General features: G+C 39.4%; 1 long non-coding RNA gene across 1 annotated transcript; it reads left to right on the top strand.

The window, feature by feature from the left end:
- Positions 1 to 14,519: 14,519 nt before the first annotated feature.
- LOC109369303 lies at positions 14,520 to 19,325 on the top strand. Its single transcript, XR_002118209.1, has 4 exons — positions 14,520 to 14,887; positions 15,448 to 15,544; positions 18,285 to 18,356; positions 19,275 to 19,325. It is a non-coding gene; the product is annotated as an uncharacterized LOC109369303 (long non-coding RNA).
- Positions 19,326 to 20,246: the final 921 nt, after the last annotated feature.

Here is a 20,246-nt window from a genome sequence, read left to right on the forward strand (position 1 = left end):
TGAGATTGTTATAAAGATGACAGAACCCACTAGCACGAAGCTAGGAGAAGTGAGAGCTTTTAAATAACAATATGGACAAAGGAAATATTGAATAAAAGGTTGGGAAGGGATAAGCGAGGAGTGGAAGAGGGTGAAATGTCCAGGGGATGGTTGGACAAAAACATTTTATGGAGGTGTTTTAAATAAATACTGAAGGCTGAAGGGGAAAGAGAGGGGCTGTGAGAAATGTGGTGTTTGGGTATGCGTGTGTTTGGAGCAGCCATCCCAAGGAAAGCTCTCATCATCAGGATGCAAGGAAGGGAGGGTATGAGTAAAACTGGGGAGGGACACATCAAAGCTGTGTCACGACAGAAGCTGTTTCTGAAGCTATGATTAATTCACAGCTTAGAATAGATGAATTTAGACTTTTTCCCTCCAGCTCACAACTTGTCAATCAACACATTTTGTTTATTTGAAATTGTTGAAATGTTTTCTGAAAATCCATTTCAGTTAAGGGCTGATGACCAGATATTTGGCTTCACCTGTTTTGAAGTAGTGTTTGTGGTATGTGATGGGATGCTCTGATCATGTGACACTCTCTCCCTCCGAACAGGAGGGAAATCACAGCTTGCCATTTAAACACTTTCTAGTACACATGAGCAGTGCTGGCATGAAATTCTACCTATATATACACAAGGTAAGTGCAGTGAAGAATCTGTTGGATGTCTTTTTTGAATTAGTACACATAAGGTTTTATCTGTTCCAGGAGAATTCCTCAGAACAGCAAGAGGCAGCTTTAGAATGATACAGTTACTAAATGCTCAAAGGAAAGAAATGGAAGGAAAACTTGCTTTCAGCTACTCCAGATCACCAAGAAAAGCCCTCCTACATGTCTGTGGTGATTGCTTGAGACAGAGTACTCTCCCAGGTCTGGCTTTCTTTGATCTGCTATTCCTGGCATTTTAACATGATAGGTTCTTTGTGGGTTTGCTTGAGTTCTGCTACCAGTACAGAGTTGCTGACATTTCATTATTCTCTAGGCTTTACTATTTCAACCCTTCACCTTTTCCCCTCTTTCTTACTGCTGGCAGGGTTTACTTGCAGTTGCAAAAATACCGAGGAGCTGATTTTCTAGCTGTGACTGAACTTAAATAAACTGAAAGAAGCAGAACTATTGTAGGATTACAGCAGTTCAACAGTTTACAATGTGAAATGATTTAAGTTCTGACACTTATTTCCTCAGCAATCTCTCCTTATCGAAATATACCACAAATAACAGCTCAGTGTGCTAGCGCTGACAGCAGTGCTACTGCCTGCCGAAGGTTATAGCACCCTTTGCAGGGATCCCATCAAAAGAGCAGCATCTGCCAAGCACAGCCCAGCTGCCTTCGTGCATGGGCAGAAGGTGGTTGGGAGCAGTGACAGGAGCTGCTGGGAATGGAGCTGCTGTTGCACCTCTTCAGCTGTACAGAACGGGAGCATGGACACTGAAGTCAGAACAGATTGCGGGTCCCTTTTTCCACGGGGCCCCAAAATGCTTCACAAAGCTGTGAGCAAAACTTTGGGTCGCTGCTGCAAAAGAATGGAAAACTATCTGCTGTCAAATGGGAGCAGGAGGGAGCAGGACTTGCTCCAGATCCTGTGTGCTGAGCACATGCAGCTAAACCCATCTCTCACCTTTAGCAATTAAGAAGTATCTCTGCAGTAAGAAAAATATGAGTAATAGGGCACTCAAACAGGATCCCCAGGTAAGTGGTGCAAGTGGTCCTTGCACCAAGCTTGCTGGAGTTCGAGAAGTATCTGGACACACTGCTCTCAGGTACAGGGTCTGATTTTTGGGTGGTCCTGTGTGGAGCCAGGAGTTGGACTCGATGACTCTTATGCGTCTCTTCCAATTTGGATACTCTATGATTTCTATGATCTTTTGATACTAGACTGTTAGATACTACATCTGGGCTACTGGGTACCAAACAGTATTTAGCCTGCTTTTCTTGCTTTAAAGAAAGTAGAAGCCCTAAAGCATGGAATTAGTTGAATGCCACACAAATACACCACAACTCTCATGTTCACCAATCAAATCTTCTCTCACCACCCTTTTGCAGATAACGAATCAATAAATCAAATACCCAAAGCTTCATGATCAGAAACTGTGGTTTCAAGGTTACCATTATCCTGTTTTACAATCTCTTCCATTAATTCATTAAGTTGTTCCTGAAATACTATCCTTTTGGTGAGACCATTCTACAATTTCTGGCAGCCACAAAATTTCTCCTAATTACAATCTAAAAATATTGAGGACAGTGTATGTTCATTTGATATTGTAATGGCTTCATGTTCCCATAGGTGGTGCAACTCTTTATGGAGCCAAGTAAAATATTCTAATGCTTCAGCACAGTATTAAGGAATGCTCACTCACCTCTTACAGCTGCTCCTCAGCAGTATTTACCATACATAGTAGAATGGGACTCCATCATGCCTGGTGCTGCAGAAGTATATAGAAAGAAAACACTCCTGCTTTGCAATTTCCAGCCAGAACAGAAATGGTACACAGAACTTGAGGAGAGAGTAATAGAATGGAATATTTATTTTTAATCTACTTTTAAACTGTACATATTATTAGTCCTTACTACCTCTCCTGTTTCACTGACTTGGTTATCATAGAGGTGAAACTTGAGAAAACCAAAGTGAGATGGTGGTATTCAGTGCACTATGCATGAGGGTACAAGATACTGTGAGCAACTTGCCCAGTTGCCATGGTAGAGCAGAGGTGAATGGGTATTGCAGCAGAAGACATAAAAATATAGTAGGGGCAAGGTAAGGAAGGATCCAAATGATTATAGAAAACGTTGAACATAGTGACATGAAATGGAATGAATTTTTCAGATGAATGGGCAAAGAAAGTAACCTCTACTTGTGTTACTCCTTTGGACCAGGTAGATGGGAAGTCCATGAGATGGAAAAGAATGAAGGCCAGGCTTGATGGGCTCCTGGACAGATGTAGTGGTTAGCAACCCTGCTCAAGGCAGAGGGCTTAAAACTAGATGATCTCTGAGCTTCCTTCCAACCCAAGCCATTCTACAATTCCATGATTTTCTGGGCCAAATAATGGAATGAATCAAACCTGATCATCCAAGGCTGCAGAGCTGAGTGGTGCAGACAGGGATTCTAAAGAATAAAGGGGATGACAGAAATATTAAGGATATGTCAGAATTTAACAGCTATCTAGGAGGCATTTCATCTGTAGCAAAACAGCTAGGAAGACATGTCTATGCCCTGGGATGGATGGATGGATGGATGGATGGACGGACGGATGGATGGAAACACTTCAGATGCTGGGTCAGTGGGTGTAAAGACAACAGCTAAATATGCTGAGTGATTGGAATAAAAATGGGCAAAGAGTATCAAGGGAAGAGAGAAGCATACAATTAAAAGAGCTCAGTTGGAAGGATAAAGACAGGAGAGGGCACAAGAAGTTGTTGGAAAAAAAAAGAAGCAAGCCATAAAGATTAAAAAAAAGAAATTCTGAATGTTTACTGTTAGAGGAGAAAAATTATCCCATACATCCTGCACAAATTTCCACCCCATAATACTCTAACTTAATTTTTCATACGGATAAACATGTTACCCAAATTTCCACCCCACGTTATTCTTATTTTTCCACATGAATAAAGATGTTCCCTGCATACTGCTTTTTTTCTGTTTGGTTTTATAACGTGCTGTACTCCACAGAAGTGAGGACGTCTTATCAAAACTGCCTACTGTACTACATACATCAGTTTATTAAATGCATGATTGGTAGGGATGAGAGATACTACTCAACAAAGATCAATTATTAATGTTCTTGGATCATCAATGCAGAACACAACAGTCATTTTCATTGTGAGGCTTTATCTCTCCTCTCCTTCCGTAGATGAGATACGGTTTCTCACAGGCCAGAGCCACAGAGCAGGTTCAAAAGGGAGCCTGGCTAGAGGAATGTGTGGATTTTGGACGCAGTTTTGTTATGCCTTACTTCAGCAGAATATCCAAGGCAACAAAGAGAAAGGAAATGTGAAACCACCCAAAGCACTGGCTGAGCTGGAGCGCCAGGGGGGGAAGAAAGTGCAGAGAGACAGAGAATGCCTGAAATGTCTGCAAAATGTAACTCAATTATCAGAGATCAGCCATAACAAGGAAAAAATCACATAAGGCTGTAAGAGCTATAAGTATCAAATAGTTACGTTTACTGCATTTATAAACAGATATCTTTTGGCAGGAGACTCAAAGAGGCCTCCACAAGGCACGAGAATCTGGGCTTGAATCCATTCACTCTGTGAATTAATTGACTTGGTTTGAACTCTACTGTTTTCAGTTGGAGAATTCACTGTGAACATGTTGTACATATCTCAGATATCAAATAGCAAATGTACTGAAGCCAGATACTGAACTGGAGCCAGAAATTTTTCATTAATCAGTATTGTATGCTTTCTGTGAATAGGAAATAGAACAACAACAAAAAGCAGACAAGAATGGGGAAAATATTTTTCTCTCTCTCCCTGTTTCTACACCCCCACATATGCTATTATTATTACTCAGTATTTACATTACAGTCACACCCAGTGGTTCCAACTGAGGCAGAAGCCCCACGGTGCTAGGTACTGTACAAAATAAATACACTTAAAGAGACAGTGGCTGCTCTGAAGAGCTTAAAATCCAAACAGATGCGATGGATGAGAGAGGCACAGAAAGGTGACTAAGTTGGCCAGAGGTCAGGCAGTGGATCCAGGGAATTCTGAGAATCCTTTTCTGGGGCAAAATCCTGAAATCATTGTTAAAACCTCTACATTATAGGGGAGAGAGCAGTTCAGACCACAGCATAACAAACCAGGCTTGCGCCTTCCCCACCAGACTCCAGCAGGCCTCCAGTGTTGCTGATCAAAATTCACTTCCTGGCAAAACAGGGAGCTGAAAATAACAATAACAGATTATAATATTGCACTCAAATACTCTCATGAAAGGGCAGATTTAGCAGCACACTGAAAGTACAACAGCCCTCACCACCATCTGACAGAGAACAGGCTGCTCGCTTCCCCATGCTCCTTTCTAATCCACTGATTTACTCCTGATTTACACCACTGAAGAGGTCAGATCCAGTGTATTCACAACCCAGGAAAGAACAGTAGGTTAGATTTCAGTTTCCTTGCAATTCTCCTTGGCAAGGCATAAATAGAGGAGAAGCACCCCACAGCTGGCATTGAGCACAAATTAATGCAACCACACTTTTTCAGCAACAAGGCAGCAGCCATATGTTTTGCAAAGCATCGTGTTCTGTGCTTCAGTCTCATCTCCCACATAACCTGTCCTGCATAAAGCTTCATTATTGTGTGTTTAGATTGTGATATGCCACGGCCAAAACATTTCTCTGGAAAATACAAGCAAAATCTGCAGGAAGATAGTCTAAATACGCGAAGAATCTGCTGGAATTTGATGATAGTTTCTCTGCCTTGCCTCTGCTTTTTAAGCTACCTATTTGCAAGCCAAATATATACATAAAAGGGAAAGCATATTACACAGTTGCCAGAGGGAAGGATATTTCTGCTTACACAAATGAGCAGGGGGAGATGGAGACAGAGAGAAGAAGACCATAACCAGGAAAATAAACGAGCAGATGGAGAAAACAACAAACGAGGAAATAACACCAGGCAGAGTCATGGCTGTGATTCCAGACGGCCCACCTGCAAATGCTGCACTGTGAGCATGCATAAGAGGAAGAATGTTTCCATTGGCCATCATGGTCCTTGCCTCCCAATACTGACACATCCTAGTTGCCCTGAATGCTGCTGAACGTTGGGAAGAAAAAAACAAACACAACAGAAGCAAGCTGAAATAATGACACAAAGGATTTATTAATGATTCTGTAACTTGAGCAAACTGGGTAAGTCTCTCATGGAAACCATTGACCTCAAACTCTCTCCATATACTCCAACCCGCAGCATCCCATTATCTTTGTCTCCAGCTCTTTCAGAAATTGGGGGAAAAAATAATTACAAAAAAATAGTTTGACTTCCTAAACTATCTGCCTTTGAAATTATAATCGCACTTTACAGGACCAGACTAGAATAGCTTGATCTGAACATAAAGACACATACTGTATATTCCACAGCAGAGCCAGTACCATAATGCTGTATATATAGATATCTAGCTAAATGGAATAAATCCATTATTAAGCTCAACTAGATGATATATGTTAAAATACAACCGATTGTTTTCAGCAATGTTTTAATATTGTTTAAGTCAGACTGGCTACAAAATGCCCTTTTATTCCATGAAGATATCTGCAGCACTTGAATGCCTGCTACAAGAGATATCTCTACTCTCTTCTGTGGGAAAAAAAATGGCATGAGATTTGTTAAAAGCTGGTGATTGTACTTCATCTGATTTTTTCCTGGTTTATATGGAACGCACAGCCATGAGCACTCCAATTTCCTGAGCAAGAAAATGTACATCAGCTCCCAGCCCTCCTGTCCAGTAGCTCATGTTATGAACTTAGGAAAGTAAACAAACACCAAGGAAGCACAGAAAGGAAACCTGAGCCCTTTTCTTTCCACCCTGGCCCCTTATTGCACAACTGATTGGAACAGGTAGTAAGGAAACCACTATTCCTCCAAATACTCAACACAGAATCCCTGAATGTCTCCCACAGTCTGAACTCTCTCCTGCTTCACATTACAAAGTTCTGTTCCTTGTTAATGACGAAGATTTTTGACAAATGAAAATGCAGTGTAGAGTTTAATAATTCAAGGGAAAATATCTTTAATTTGGGAAGGAGTCTTCTATTTCATTATTCATTTTTTTTTACTAGATGTTTTGGTTGGTACTTTTTTTTTTAGACAACTGGCCCCTGAAATCACCAAGCTTCCTCAGGGTAGACAAATACAACTCACCAGGAATTGAACTCCAAAAGCAGTAAGAAACTCTGATATAGTTATCCACGCTCATAAAGCATGCAAACTATTTTTCCTTTCAGCACCCTTTTAGTCTGTTCCAGAAATAAGTATATTTGCTTGTAGCGAAGTCTGAAGAAAGCACAGTCAATAGGCAGATGTGTTACATTTTTGGGTAAGAGTCCATTTCCTTTCCTCCTCACCTCCCATTTCTGGTAGTTATGCACTTTGAATAAACTATGACTAAAATCCCTTATTTGGCATGGGGAGATGGCCAGCTGTTGAATCCAAAGCAGTTCAATTTAATCTAGACAACCACTGTCTGGTTCCAATGAAATATGAATATTTATTGTTACTAAATACATGAATTATTTACATTATTTATATCAGCCAGAAAAAGAATTGCAAGCATCTTTAAAAGGAGAAATGGGTAAGCTGCTGACTGTAAAGAGACAGAAATATAGAGGTGTTCTCCAAATATTTTATTTACGAATTGAACATGCACAGTTTGCATAATGATCTAACTTGGGAATATATATGTATGTATGAATGTATACAGGAATAGGCCTGGAGAAATATAAAGAAGAGCAATTTCCTGATCCTGAGGGGGACCAGACTGCTGTGGGATGAAAGCCAGGCAAAGTATTCAACAGGCAGGTGACAATAAGCAAGAGGTTGAGACTGGGGAAGAGTCTATGATGCAAGTGTGAAGGGAGAGGGAGGAAAAAGAGAGAGCATAAAAGGATGTTAAGGGAGTAGTCATAGACCTTGGGAAGGAACTCAGGGTAATTCATTGAAATACAGTCAAGGAAAGAAAGCTGAAGCTGAGAAATTTGTTATAGGTGGTGATCCTGAGAAAGGAAAGCCTTTCCATTTGGTTTATGTAGCAGGTAGACAACTACTGATAACAGCCTATCTAGAATTTGAAAGGAGGAGCAGAAGTTGCATGAGCAAAGGCACCCAAGGATTCAGCCTGAATGAGAATGGCTGGAGCACCGGCTGCAGTTACAGCTTAGTGCTAACCAGTGCTAATAAAGAATTACATTTCAGAAATGTGGAGCCTTCTTGTGTTATTATGCAGCATACTATATGCACAGACGTGTCAGGGTCAGCCCAGTGGTACAGCACAGAGAGGGGAGATGCCACAGGAAAACAAAGCAGCACACGAGAAATGGATTAAGTAGGCAGTGCTGGATTCACCCAGAAAGATGGATGTGCTTTGAACAAGCAAAGGTAAATGTTTGTCTGCATCTTCACTCCTTTATTTTGACATCTGGGGAGTGTTTGCTGCAGAGATATGTAGTAAATGATCTGCTTCAGGAAATAGTTAGAAATGTCCAACACTGAGGAAATGTTTTTCCACACATCCTTGTGAGCTTGCTCTCATAGGGCACCTTTGATTGAAGGTGAGCAATACAAATGCCCTCTAAGCTGTTCATGGGCTTTAAGAGGTGTGAACACAGAGACAGCACTGAGTATGCCCGTCTCACAGGCTGCATCTAGAAAATCAATAATTCAGCTATGCAAAAAAAGATAGATTCCTTAAAAACTCATTTATTCAGCTTCCTTCCTTCTAGTAATCATGGAAAATTGCTCAAGAACTCACAAATAGAAGATTTTTATTAACCTTCATTGCTTAACTTTTTTCTTCTAATACATTTTTCTCTGTGAATCCTATTGTGTTTACAGAAGACTCAGCTGCATGTGGATTGATTACACGAGCTTGGCTGCTCACCTGGACTCTGCACAGAACACAGAGCAGAGCTCAAGAGATCAGCTGGCTCAGCGGAAACCAAGAAGAGACAGAACATGCTGAAGACTTGGAAACTCAGGTATTCATCTATAATTTTGATATTATCAAAGAATACTTAAAAAGAAGCATCTCTAGGACCTATGATTTGAAAGAAACTTCAGAGAAAGAATTTCAAGTGCCAGAGGTAACTGTGCAGTCCAGAGGAAAATAACTAATAAAAGGTGAAGAAGAACGGAACGTTCATTGCTGGAGACACAAAACCTCAGGTTTGATTCTCATTAAAGCAAATAAATAGATTTGCCTACTACCAAACTTGGCATATTTTTTTTCAAGACTTATTTGCTAAGAATCTGAAAATGTGAATAAAGAAAATGTGAGGCACCAAAAAAGAATGAGGGAGACCTCATGGCGCAGAGCACAAAATATGTCTATGGAAGTCCAACTAGATCAAAGACAAACTTGCTTGCAGCTGCTTTATAAGCAAGATGCAAATCTGAGAAACATGAGGAAGACTTTTAGACTTTAAAAAAAAAAAAAAAAAAAATTCTGAGAAGAGTGAGCAAGAGCAGGATTGAAGAGGAAGCCATGGAATTAAAAAATGATATTGCTTTCTGTTTCATAACAACTTGGCAGACAGGGAACAGCTCCTTGGGCGTGGAAAGTAAGCACAGGAAATTATGTGTAATTTCCCTATAATTTAGAACTTCTCTCATTCTGTACCATGATGAAAACAAATCCTCTGCACACAAAAAGGCATAGTAACTCTTGAATGGATCCTCTTCATTCAAGGCCTAATAAAATTTGTTCTTTCAGTTGTCTGAAACGTTTAAGAGTGTAAGGAGCACCCTCTGCTGCCCTGAGCCACATAAAAATTGTGTGGATTCTAGCACTTTATTAGGATTTTAGTGTGAGCACTAAAAGTCTGGCTCTTGACAGTCTGACCTCTGGCATACACTAAAGGGACTCTTTATGTGGTGCCACAATGAAATTTCCCTTTCATAGCAGTTTCAGGATGCTTAAAGAGATGGGTTGCATCTGAAAGGGAGGAGTGTGTTCATCTCCAGTGTAAAGATCCATATTTGACCAAACAAAAGGGAATGGAAGAATGGAATTTTGCTTTGGGTTCTTGTATTTACAGATAAACAAACAAACAAACAAACAAATTCTGGTTGAAATCCAAGTGCTAACATTAAAGAAGTGACCAAGAAGAAAATGTGGCTCAAGTTGTACTGTTATACCAAAATGAAGAATAGCTGCTGTTAAATAATGCAAAAAATATCTGGGACTTTCTGAAGTTTTAAAAGAGGCCTATCACTGACTTTGAAGAGTTAAGAAAAAATGTTTATGATCAGAATATTTCTTAAAATCCTGTTGCAGAGTTTTCTGCATGTTTTACTTGCCTGTAGGTATAGTCAGTTTGAAGTAGCGTTGATGTGAATTTCAAAAGAAAAGGATTATTTTGAGAAATTCCATGCTAGGCAAGCAATAATCATGTACTTACATAACCCCCACTACTTCAGCATGTAAAATAACTTTGCTAGATTATCATGTTAGATGCTGGGCAAACCCAGTGTACTAATGGTCCCTACTCAGAATAGCATAAGCCTGGGATTGTCTTGCTGAAGTTATCCCATTTCCTGTTTTAACTGTTACTGCAGTTTCTCATGCTGACGTTCCTCCGTTATACACAAAAGATGCACTGTTCCTGACCTACCAAATTGTATGAGTAGCTGGGAAGGAAAGTGGACATGTTCCTTTCCTCTGTCCTGAATCTAGAAAAGATATTGAGAACAGCCTCAGCTAATTTGCATTTTCCTTCTCTTATCCAGTGTAACACTCTCCCAGTTAAAGCATACAACACATTATGTAGCTGCTATTAGTAAAAGAGCTCTAGCTCAGAAATGAAAAATGTTGGATTAATATTCATTATTTTATAGGTCTCAACTTATATGCTATATATGTTTCTACTAAAGGTCAATATGGCATTCTTTAATTTTATATCCATCTGCTTCATTAGGTAAGGGAAAGTAAGCTAGAATATAATGGATTTTCAGGTAGTTTTAATCAACAATTTCATCAACAACACATTTTTCACCTGTGATAACAGCATAATGAGAAACTAGATCAATAAATTAATTATATTCGTTGCTTTCTAAAGTTTTTTTGTTTTTTTGTTTTTTGTTTTTGTTTTTTTTAAATGAATTACATTACAGTAAGCATGGTGGTGAAAATTGGAAAGAAAAAAATGATAAAAAAATATAACCTTTCAGTGTCAGGCAATTGATCTCAAAACTACATCTGCCTATTCTTATTTTTGAATACCTTCACTATTATTTCATATAAAAGATCAAAAATTAGGAGATCTCTAAATATAACATCCATAGCATAACAAATATGCAGTATGATTGACTTTGCTGGCATATTAGCAAGAACAGGATGATGTAACAGCAGACTACTACAGGATAGAAATGGCAACTATATTACTCTAAGGAAAATCCAAACTCTTTATTTCGTGGGAACTCCTCCTCCACACACTATGATGAAGATAAACTTCCTCATCTTTTCCATCCACCCAAGGTTTTGTTAGCACCACAACAAAGGGAGACAGGGTAGAAGAGTTGTAGGGAGGCACCTTTACAGTCAGGATGCTTTCTTGTTAGGAAGAACATTTCCTTACTGAAAGGCTTATTTGTCTCCAAGATATTGAGTTCTTAATAGCCTAGGAAGTGGAAAATAGCTACAAATCAGCCAAGACTTCTCTGCAGACCCCAGCAGGTTTGAAAAACATTTGTTCTCAAGAGAAAGCGGAAGCTGCAGTTCTCCCGTTTGCTAGCCTTGCTAGCTCCCCTAATAACACACCATCTAAAGTCACAGCTCTTCTGCTTATATCTCGTATGTGCTTCATTGTACAATGGAGCACAGTGCAAAGAGCCCCAGGCAAGCACCGGGTTGGGCTGGTAAGTCTATGGTACTACACAAAATGGATCCAAAAAGCAGCTCTGCCTCAGGATGAGGCTTATTAATTTGCAATGTTGCAGAAGTATAATTTAGTTTCAGATCCAACTCAGGGAGAGCTATAGGAGTGTCACTACCTTCTGCCTCAGTGATTCCAGTGATTACCCTGTACAAAATGGACAGGAACTGTAGTTTGCAGTTTTGGTAAGCACTACATATGTGCTGCTAACTACTCTGTGTTCTGTTCCAGTTTCCTTACCTCAAAGGACACTTCTTTCTTGTGTTTGTTTTCTATCTCTAAACAATACTGAGAAGGCTGAAGATACAGCAAGAAATAGGTTCAGCAAAACAGAAACAAGATGATCTAAGTTGGCAAGTCTTCCATATCAAGGTCTATTCAGCATCACGCCTTGCTACTGCTTCCACCTCTCCTCCTGATTCTCCCAATAACCAAAAATAATCAATCTTTAGCATCTACTTCTTAATGTGCTAACATATTCTAATCACCAGAAGAACTGAGTCCAACGCTATTTTCTTCTCATTGCTGGGCTCACTGGTTAATTCCCAAAGACATCTTGCTTCTAGGCATTCCCTGAAGCTTTCTGACGCAGAATTCTGCACCATTTGGGAAGATTTAATTTTGCAGACTAGTATCACATGACCCTGATCCTCTGACCCAAATAACAGGTCAAATTTAAAAACATCTGGGACTGGATTCTCTGCCGGTTTTGGGGAGAAAACTGACTCTAATCCTTTGAGCATTGAAGGGAGTCCTATACAAATATTAAACACATAAGTGCACGAGCAGTGGAATGGATTTAAATCTGATTTCTGAGTCTTATAAACTTGAAGTGAAATGTGAAAATGTGACTTAGGACTGATTTTTACTCTGTAGTTGTGTTGTGGATTCTGTGGAGCCTCATAAGATTTAAGTTCATGATGCAACCTTCCCTCAGCTGGGCAACATAGAATTATTTGCTTTTGGCCACTTATTTTCGTGAAGTTTGCTGTAACTCAGTTATCTTGGGACTTCTGTTCATTATGTCACTCTTGGTTGGAAAAGGCCGCTAGATTCAAAAATTATTAGGGGGTACACAAGGACAGATACATGCATGGAGACAGTCTGATCACAGATGCCTTGTTTCCATAGGAAACCAAACTAAAAATAGACAGTTTCCTAAGTGTTAAAGATGTCTTTTTTTTTTGTTATTGCATTTGTAAACCAAACAGACCCACTATTCACGTGGTTTTTCCACATGAGAAATTAGAAAGAAAAGTAGTCTTCATTTTTCTGATAAATGCATCAAGATATGTAACACAATGACTATTGACAAGCAGCCAGATGATCCAAACGTTGTGATCTTCTGTACTGGATCGCTGAGTTGTCTGTATGGCAGTATATATGAAGTTTCTCTTAGCAATAACTCTAAAATCATTTGATAAGCATAGAGAGCTCTATTTGCTAAAAACACAATGCATCACGACACCAGTCTGTGTGAATTTTATTGCTTTGAATCCAGGCACAAATAAGATCTCTATTTTGCTTTTCATTCATCGAAAAAATGATAAAACAGATGTTAGCAATTCATTTTCCCCCCATCAGTTGCTAAGTATCAGTGTGGCGTGCGGCAGCAAATGATAGCGAGACACGCCAAGGCTGAGAAAGCACAGCTTTCTTTTGTAATCAAAATAATGTGGTCATTATAGCATGTGTATGAGCTGTGCAGTGCAAGTTTTGGCTGAGTCTTTGTAGAAGGTGACATTTTACATATGGATGTCCTTAACATGTTTGAGGTGTTTGAGATAAATCTCTTGGGGATATTATATAAGGGAATATATAGAAATGAGGTGAGCATCTCAAGTGATGGATGGGAGAGATGGAGAGTCTGACTGACAACTCAGGCTATCTGTGTATCATCCAGCTAAGCATAGATATCCTAAGACCACAAGAACTGTATAAATACAGATAATCTGAAAGTACTGAAAGGTCTCAAAGAAGAAGACTATTTTTAAGGTGGAGTAACAATGTGGAAGAAAGGTGGCATCTTATATGTTAGCATGCGAGGCTGCTGCATGGTAACAGCCTTCTAAACCCCTATTACTTGGACTGAAGCTGCAGATGGTACAGGTTGGCTATGTTTATTGCTACCATTGCATCTCAGGTCATTTCGACCCACTGATATCTGATGGTCACCAATTTGTTGGGAGAGACCAAGAACTTACAGCTAGTTGCAGAGGGATGTCTCGGCTATTAGCAGCAAACTGTGGATGTGACTAGAAATTTCATAGGAAGAAATGTCATGGCCTTCATTTGTATTACCCACATAAAAGAACATACAGCAGTGCAACAAGAGGAGGTATGGGTCTCAAACATGCAGCTCAGAAAGGGCTGCTAGCGGTCCAGGGTTTAAGCTGTGTGTCAGCTCTTCCACTTGTATGTCAGACCTATTCGAGACTGTCTCTGATAACAGAAACCTGTAGGGGACCTCAGACCTGAGAATCAGATATGTGGCCTTTCAAAAGAAAAAAACAAAACCAAGAACAATTTTCAAGGCTGCAATTCCTTTCAGAACTAAAACTCAGGACATTTTAAATCCGGGTCTAGAGAGAGGAGAAAAAAAAAAAGCAATTTAGGAGGTTCGTTATAAGTAAGTTTGTATTTAACCTCAAGAAAGTTTTCCCCAACCTCCTGGAATGAAATAAGGCTTTGCTAAATAGGGTCTGGTAGGGCAGGTGTACACTCCTGTGTTGTGGTGCAAGAGAATCAGCATTTATGTCACTCTGTTCTTGCTTTATGTCAAGTCAGGTCAGGTGCAATCATGACATCCTTAACAACTGAATATATAAAACTACTGAAATCAATTTGTGGCAGTAATATCAACCCCACTTACCTGAGGTATGTCAGTATCCTGAAGCAGAGCATCAGCTGAGGAGTATCAATCCAAAATGGAGAACGCTACTCTGCAGATAGAGGTAACAACACAAGACTGAGATTCCTTTCTCATGCGGAGGACTGGGTTGCTGGGAAGCTATTAGTTATTATTAGTTATTAGTGCAGTGGAAGCTTTGAGAGACAGTCATGCCCTGGAGAAAAAGTGAGGATATGGGGCAGGTGCAAAACCACAGGGCAGTGCAGGAGCATGGGGCAGGTGCAAGATGCTGGGTGCGGGTGTGTGCTGAGGGGAGATTCCCGCTGGCCGCAGAGGCGGGAAAGAGGGGCTACGCCGTGAAGGAGCAGCCGCCATCTTGTCCGGTGGTAAGGGGCTGTTCCCCAATGGTGAGTGAGTTAAGAGTCGCGTGTGGAAACTTTTGCACGGCAGTTTGGAGGCTGGGTAGGGAAAAGGTTAGGAAGTGCTAGCTTAAATCAAGGATGGAGTTTTTCAAGGATAGGTTGTTACACACAGATTGATGCCACGCTGTTGTCAACATGCCAGGGGTAGTTTTAGCTGTCAGTTTTGTCAGAGTCTGCCAACCAACTTTAACTTGTTTTCTGACTTTTCCAAATGTTTTCCAAGTTTTCACTTGCTGTGCTGAGGATAAATTGTTCCTCAGTTTCTGTAAAACCACATTTGTTTACTTGTTTCCTTTTCATCTCCGTTTCTTTCTGTGGTTTTCCTTTTCTTGGGGGGGTGGAACACAACCCCTGTATACCTCACCCAGCCTTAACACAAACATAAATCCTTGAGGTTGGCTCATGAACCGTGAGGTTTTCTTCATCCACCAGTGGTCCCCCAAGTCCCATTGCACAGTGCTTCCCCTCAAGTTGGGATGTGGGTCCGCTCATGCCATTCTCAGGAGTAATCCATAACAGCATCTCTTTTCCCTGAGGTACTCCAGATGAAGACCTCTGTCTCCAGGTGCAAGCATTTCTGAGGAAGAAGAGTGTTCTGGATTGGTGAGAGCTGCCTGCCTCACACCCAGCAGATGTGAACAGGTGAGCTACAGTTGTGCAGTGTTTCTCTCCTTCCCAAAACCTCTCTGTTCCTGCTCAGGACTGACAGCAGACGGCTCCCTTTGGGAGAACTAATCACAGAAAATCCACACTGCAATAAAATTTAAGGAATGTTAAAGGGAGAGTGGACTTCAAAGACCAAAAAGTGAGAGAGCTGCAACTAAGGCTTCACAGGTTCTGTGCGTGCATTATGCTACGTTTTCGTGACTGCGTGATTTTTTTTATTCACATAGAGGATGGATGGAACAGGCATACTTCTGGTTTTCCTCACAATCCAATGTGTGGTCCAAGGCCTTGTTTACTGACCAGAGTTATTAATTTCCCCTTCAGATCTTTCACAGTACTTTAAACACTAAAATTCATATGCATGACAAACATGAATATATTTTGTTATACTGCCAGAAGGTGAAGGGAAATGAGGTACAGAAAAAAAAGTATCCTAATATATCATTATTTTGGAATAATGTCTTCATATTAATACTGTAATTAGGGAGCAACTTGCAGAAAATGAATTCCTATGACCATTATTTTCTTAAAATGGAGCAAAGTGAACATCTGGATCAATTAGATTACCAAACTGACAGAAGTCAGTCACTTTTGCCCTTTGGAGTCCACTGAAATCACAGTAGTAATGTGTACAAAAGAGAAATCTAGATTCTAGCAACTTTATAGTTTCAATGTTTTTATTAAAAAACAAAAAACAACAAACAAACAAACAAACAAAAACAACAATGACAGACACACAAAAAAAAAACAAACAGGCTGAGTGACCCTTAAATGCTTCAACCCTTGAATATGAAGTCAGGAGCCCTGCAAATAAGGTACGTATTAATCTCCATTTATCATTGATTGTCTGAGTTGCTTTTCACCACATGATAACTTTAGTAATAGCAGTTAAAGAATTAAGATCTCAGTCTTCAGTGGTTTTAACTATGAACCTCTGCTATCATACCCTGGAATCTCTACCTCATTTATTACCTCCCATTTCCCAATAAAGAGAGATTTGAAAGAACTTACTTTGCAACACAACACTGATTCATCCCAAAGTAGATCAGAATTGTGCAGAAACAGACAAGAGTTTTGTAGAAAAAAATTGAGTTAGATTATTTTATTAAAGATAAAATGCGTATGAGCAGGGAGAACTAAATTATGACTGAAAGAGGAAAATTCATTCTGTAATCTCCTTCCCCATGAGTCCTTGGCATTGGAATATGTCTAATTATAGTATAGTTTCTGCCTGTCATTTTTCTGAGAGGCTCATAAATAAAATGGGGAACAGATCTTGCATCACACTGACATGCTTGTGGGTCACTCCCAAATCAGGGACCTCTCATACCATAACATGGACCTCTCTACCTGAGCTAATGGAGCAGTTAACAGCAGTGACAGCTTGCACATGCTTTCCCCTTCGGCTTTGATCCCAGATATTCCTTCAGTCTGCCTCCTCTCTCTAGCAGCACTCAGTCACTTTAGGTCTGGTTCTGATCTCTCCACACCTTGAATTTCAGTTCCATTCTTTGACCCACCAGCCTGCAGCACTAGGCTGATTCCACCAGTTCTGTCCTAGTATCTTCAAATGAAACAGGTTCTACATTAGCATTAGTTAATTATGCCTTTTCGACTGTTGATGGAACAAGGAGAAAAATACAATGCTAACCCCAAATGGATTGCAACAGACAGAAGCTACAGCTGCCAAGGACACATTCTTGATGCAGTCCTTTTAAAAGGCTAGTTAGTAACTTGCCCAAGTCAGTTCAGGAAAAGCTTCCACAACATGGAGAATTTCAGCTCAAAGGGTTGAAATCCAGCAAGCTTGTAGGCAAGCAGAAGCAGAGGTTTTCAAGGTGTCTTGATAACAAACTGGTTTAACTACTCCATTTAGAATAGAAGTATTTTTTCTGTAGTTTGAGCTCAAGTAGGACACGAGGCGTTTCTCAAAACGGAAAATATTTAGGCAGTAAGAACAAATTTCTAACATTAATTTTTATTTAATCTCTTCTTTAAAAGATGCAGAAAATTTTACCCTGGAAATACCTTCTTCTGAGTGCCTGCATCACTATCAATAAAAATAATTCCAATTTTTTTTTTTAATTGCTTACTTGTTTGTGAGCCCTGTTGTTTTGTTTTGTTTTCTGACGTGAATCCTCTGATGTAGAGTCTGTACAGTGAGAGACTGGAAACAAGATCTATAAAATGTGTCTTTCTTCCTATTACTGAAAGGCTTGATCTTCTCAGTTACATCTAAGAAAATTAATCTGGATCAATTTTGTAAAGGGATTATTGTAAATGTAAAGATAGAAGATAGAGGCATATAAACAAAATATTCCAGCATATATTTCAATGTGAAGTTGGTGGACATGAGTTGCTCTACAGTAGTTGCCTGTATGCTTGTGGTAAATGTGATATAACGTAGCCCTGTGTGAAATAAATTATTTTGCATTTACTTCTGCAGATCTGCTTGCATACAGGCAGTAATTATAATTGATATGCTGTGAATTCACATCTAAGCTGAGTTCACAGTCATTTATTTCTAGGCCTGTGTGAGAATGAAATAGCCTTACTTTGTATGTGTTGCACTTCACAAGTAAGGTCATTGTCATTCTGCGTCCACCAAGTGCTTTATGAAGGGAAACAGATTCACTCTAAATTCGCATTTCTTCTTAACTCAGATTTCTTTTTGTATACATTGCCAAGTAAACAAACACTTTTCCACCTCTTTCAGAGTCATCATCTTTGGAAGAAGGTGTCACGTTGCAATCCAGATCTACGAGGGGACCTGTCTTTGGTGGCAGTGGTGAGTCTAAGACAGAACTATCAGGGTTTTCTCACTCCAAGTCACATAAAGCATAACAGTCAAACATGCAAGAGGAGGTTGTTCATGATATATCACAAAATGTGGCTTGGCACAAAGTACAGTAACAGTTTAGGGAACAGGCTGTTCTTTAAATAATTTGCTTTTGTTTTCATGTTAGAATTCTTCATGCTGATGATTTAAAAAAAAAAAAAGAAAAAAGACAGACCCACAACTAATCCATCAAAAAGATGCAGTATGTGGTTTCTTTGTCAAACATTTAAATAAGTCATTCAGCTTTCTCTGGAGTATTTGTATCCTATTCACATTGGAATAGCATTGTTTTTCTTTTGAACTGTGAGCTGGATATTCAAATGTTGATGCATGTAGATGTACATGCACAATACACATGCCTGGCTTTGAAAATCTGATCTTAAATGCACAGGAGGTGAGTGAATGATGTGTGAGACGGAAAGAAATCGCCAGTGCTCAGCTAAAAAATCTGAAGGACAGGAGCTGAGATGTGCTTATCACTGAGCTTTTGTAGGGGTCAAGGAGGTGATTTGGTAATTGGTGCCTTTTAGATCTGATGTCATTATTTAGCAAAGCACAAAACCAGCAGCTAATCTGAAAAAATGAGAAGAACATTAGCTGCACTTATACCTGCACTTAATATTGTTGTCTGTTGGTTTTTTTTTTGTCTGTCATTCACAGGTAAGCTATGTTTTCATTCTGTATTGCTAGGTTTATGCTTCAGACATTTAGTAATTACTAAGCAACGAAGACGTGCCTTACATACATTTAATCTCAATAGTAATATAGATAAAATAGTTTAAAGTAAGATCTCTTTGGCTGTTTGGGGTTGTGTGATGTTGCTACTACAGCTAGCTCTCACTGTTTATTTTTGTGTTTGCTCCACAGAATAAAAGTTAGCGGAGTGATCAATGGATTTTTAAATTCCATTACGAAATAAAAATAAGAAAAATTTTCTCTGTGTTAACCCAGAATTTATCATTCACCTTTAAATGATTTTCTTTTTTCCTTTTTATATCAAGTATGATTTCTAGAGTTCTTACAAATTTAGGTTGAATTCTGATTGTAAAATACTTTTCTCTGAGGGAAAATTCTACAGTGTTCTTAACCAGAAAAAAATGTTTTGCCATTTAGAGCATTTTTTTTCCTGCATTTTTGAATGCATTGTCGACTGAACCTGTTCTAGTAACAAATAATTTTGGTCTCTTCTAAATGGTCCAAAACCAAAATCCTGTTTCTATTTTACGCATTTCATTTGTTTGGGGAAAAAAAAAAAAAGAAAAAAAAAGAAAAAGAGTATGCTTTCATTTTTAATTGAAAGCATAAGAGAGACAAAAATAATGAATTTTCTCAGAGTTGGCCATTGCAAAACAACTTCACATCAGTCTTTGAAGAGAAGCTTGTTTTTCACTAGAGGGAAATGTGGCAGGGCCAAACTACCTGCTCTTCAGAAGTACATGGGATATTACTAGGCAGTAATGATCTTCAAACATGGGGCTTACAGGTACATGTAAAGGGAAAAAGGTGTGCAAATGTCTGATTTGGTAGGCTAAAAGCAGCAAATGAGCACTTAGATTGTTAAGTGAAGAGTAAGAATGGACAGGAGGAAAATGCTAGTGATGATAAAAGCTGCTTGGACCAAATCCTGTTGCACATAATGTGACTTCAGACGTCAGCCCTCGAATGAGATCTCTCTTTCTGAATCTCTTAATGTTGAACACTGCTTATAAAATGTCTTCATGATAATGCTAACCATTGTAAGTGTGAAGGGCAAGGGTGAAATCCTGGCTCTGTTGACATCGTTAACAGTTCTGCCATTGATCTGAACTGGGTCAGGATCAGTCCAGATTAAAGCAGTAG

Source organism: Meleagris gallopavo, chromosome 10 (assembly GCF_000146605.3).
Source record: "Meleagris gallopavo isolate NT-WF06-2002-E0010 breed Aviagen turkey brand Nicholas breeding stock chromosome 10, Turkey_5.1, whole genome shotgun sequence".
Lineage (NCBI taxonomy): Eukaryota > Metazoa > Chordata > Aves > Galliformes > Phasianidae > Meleagris > Meleagris gallopavo.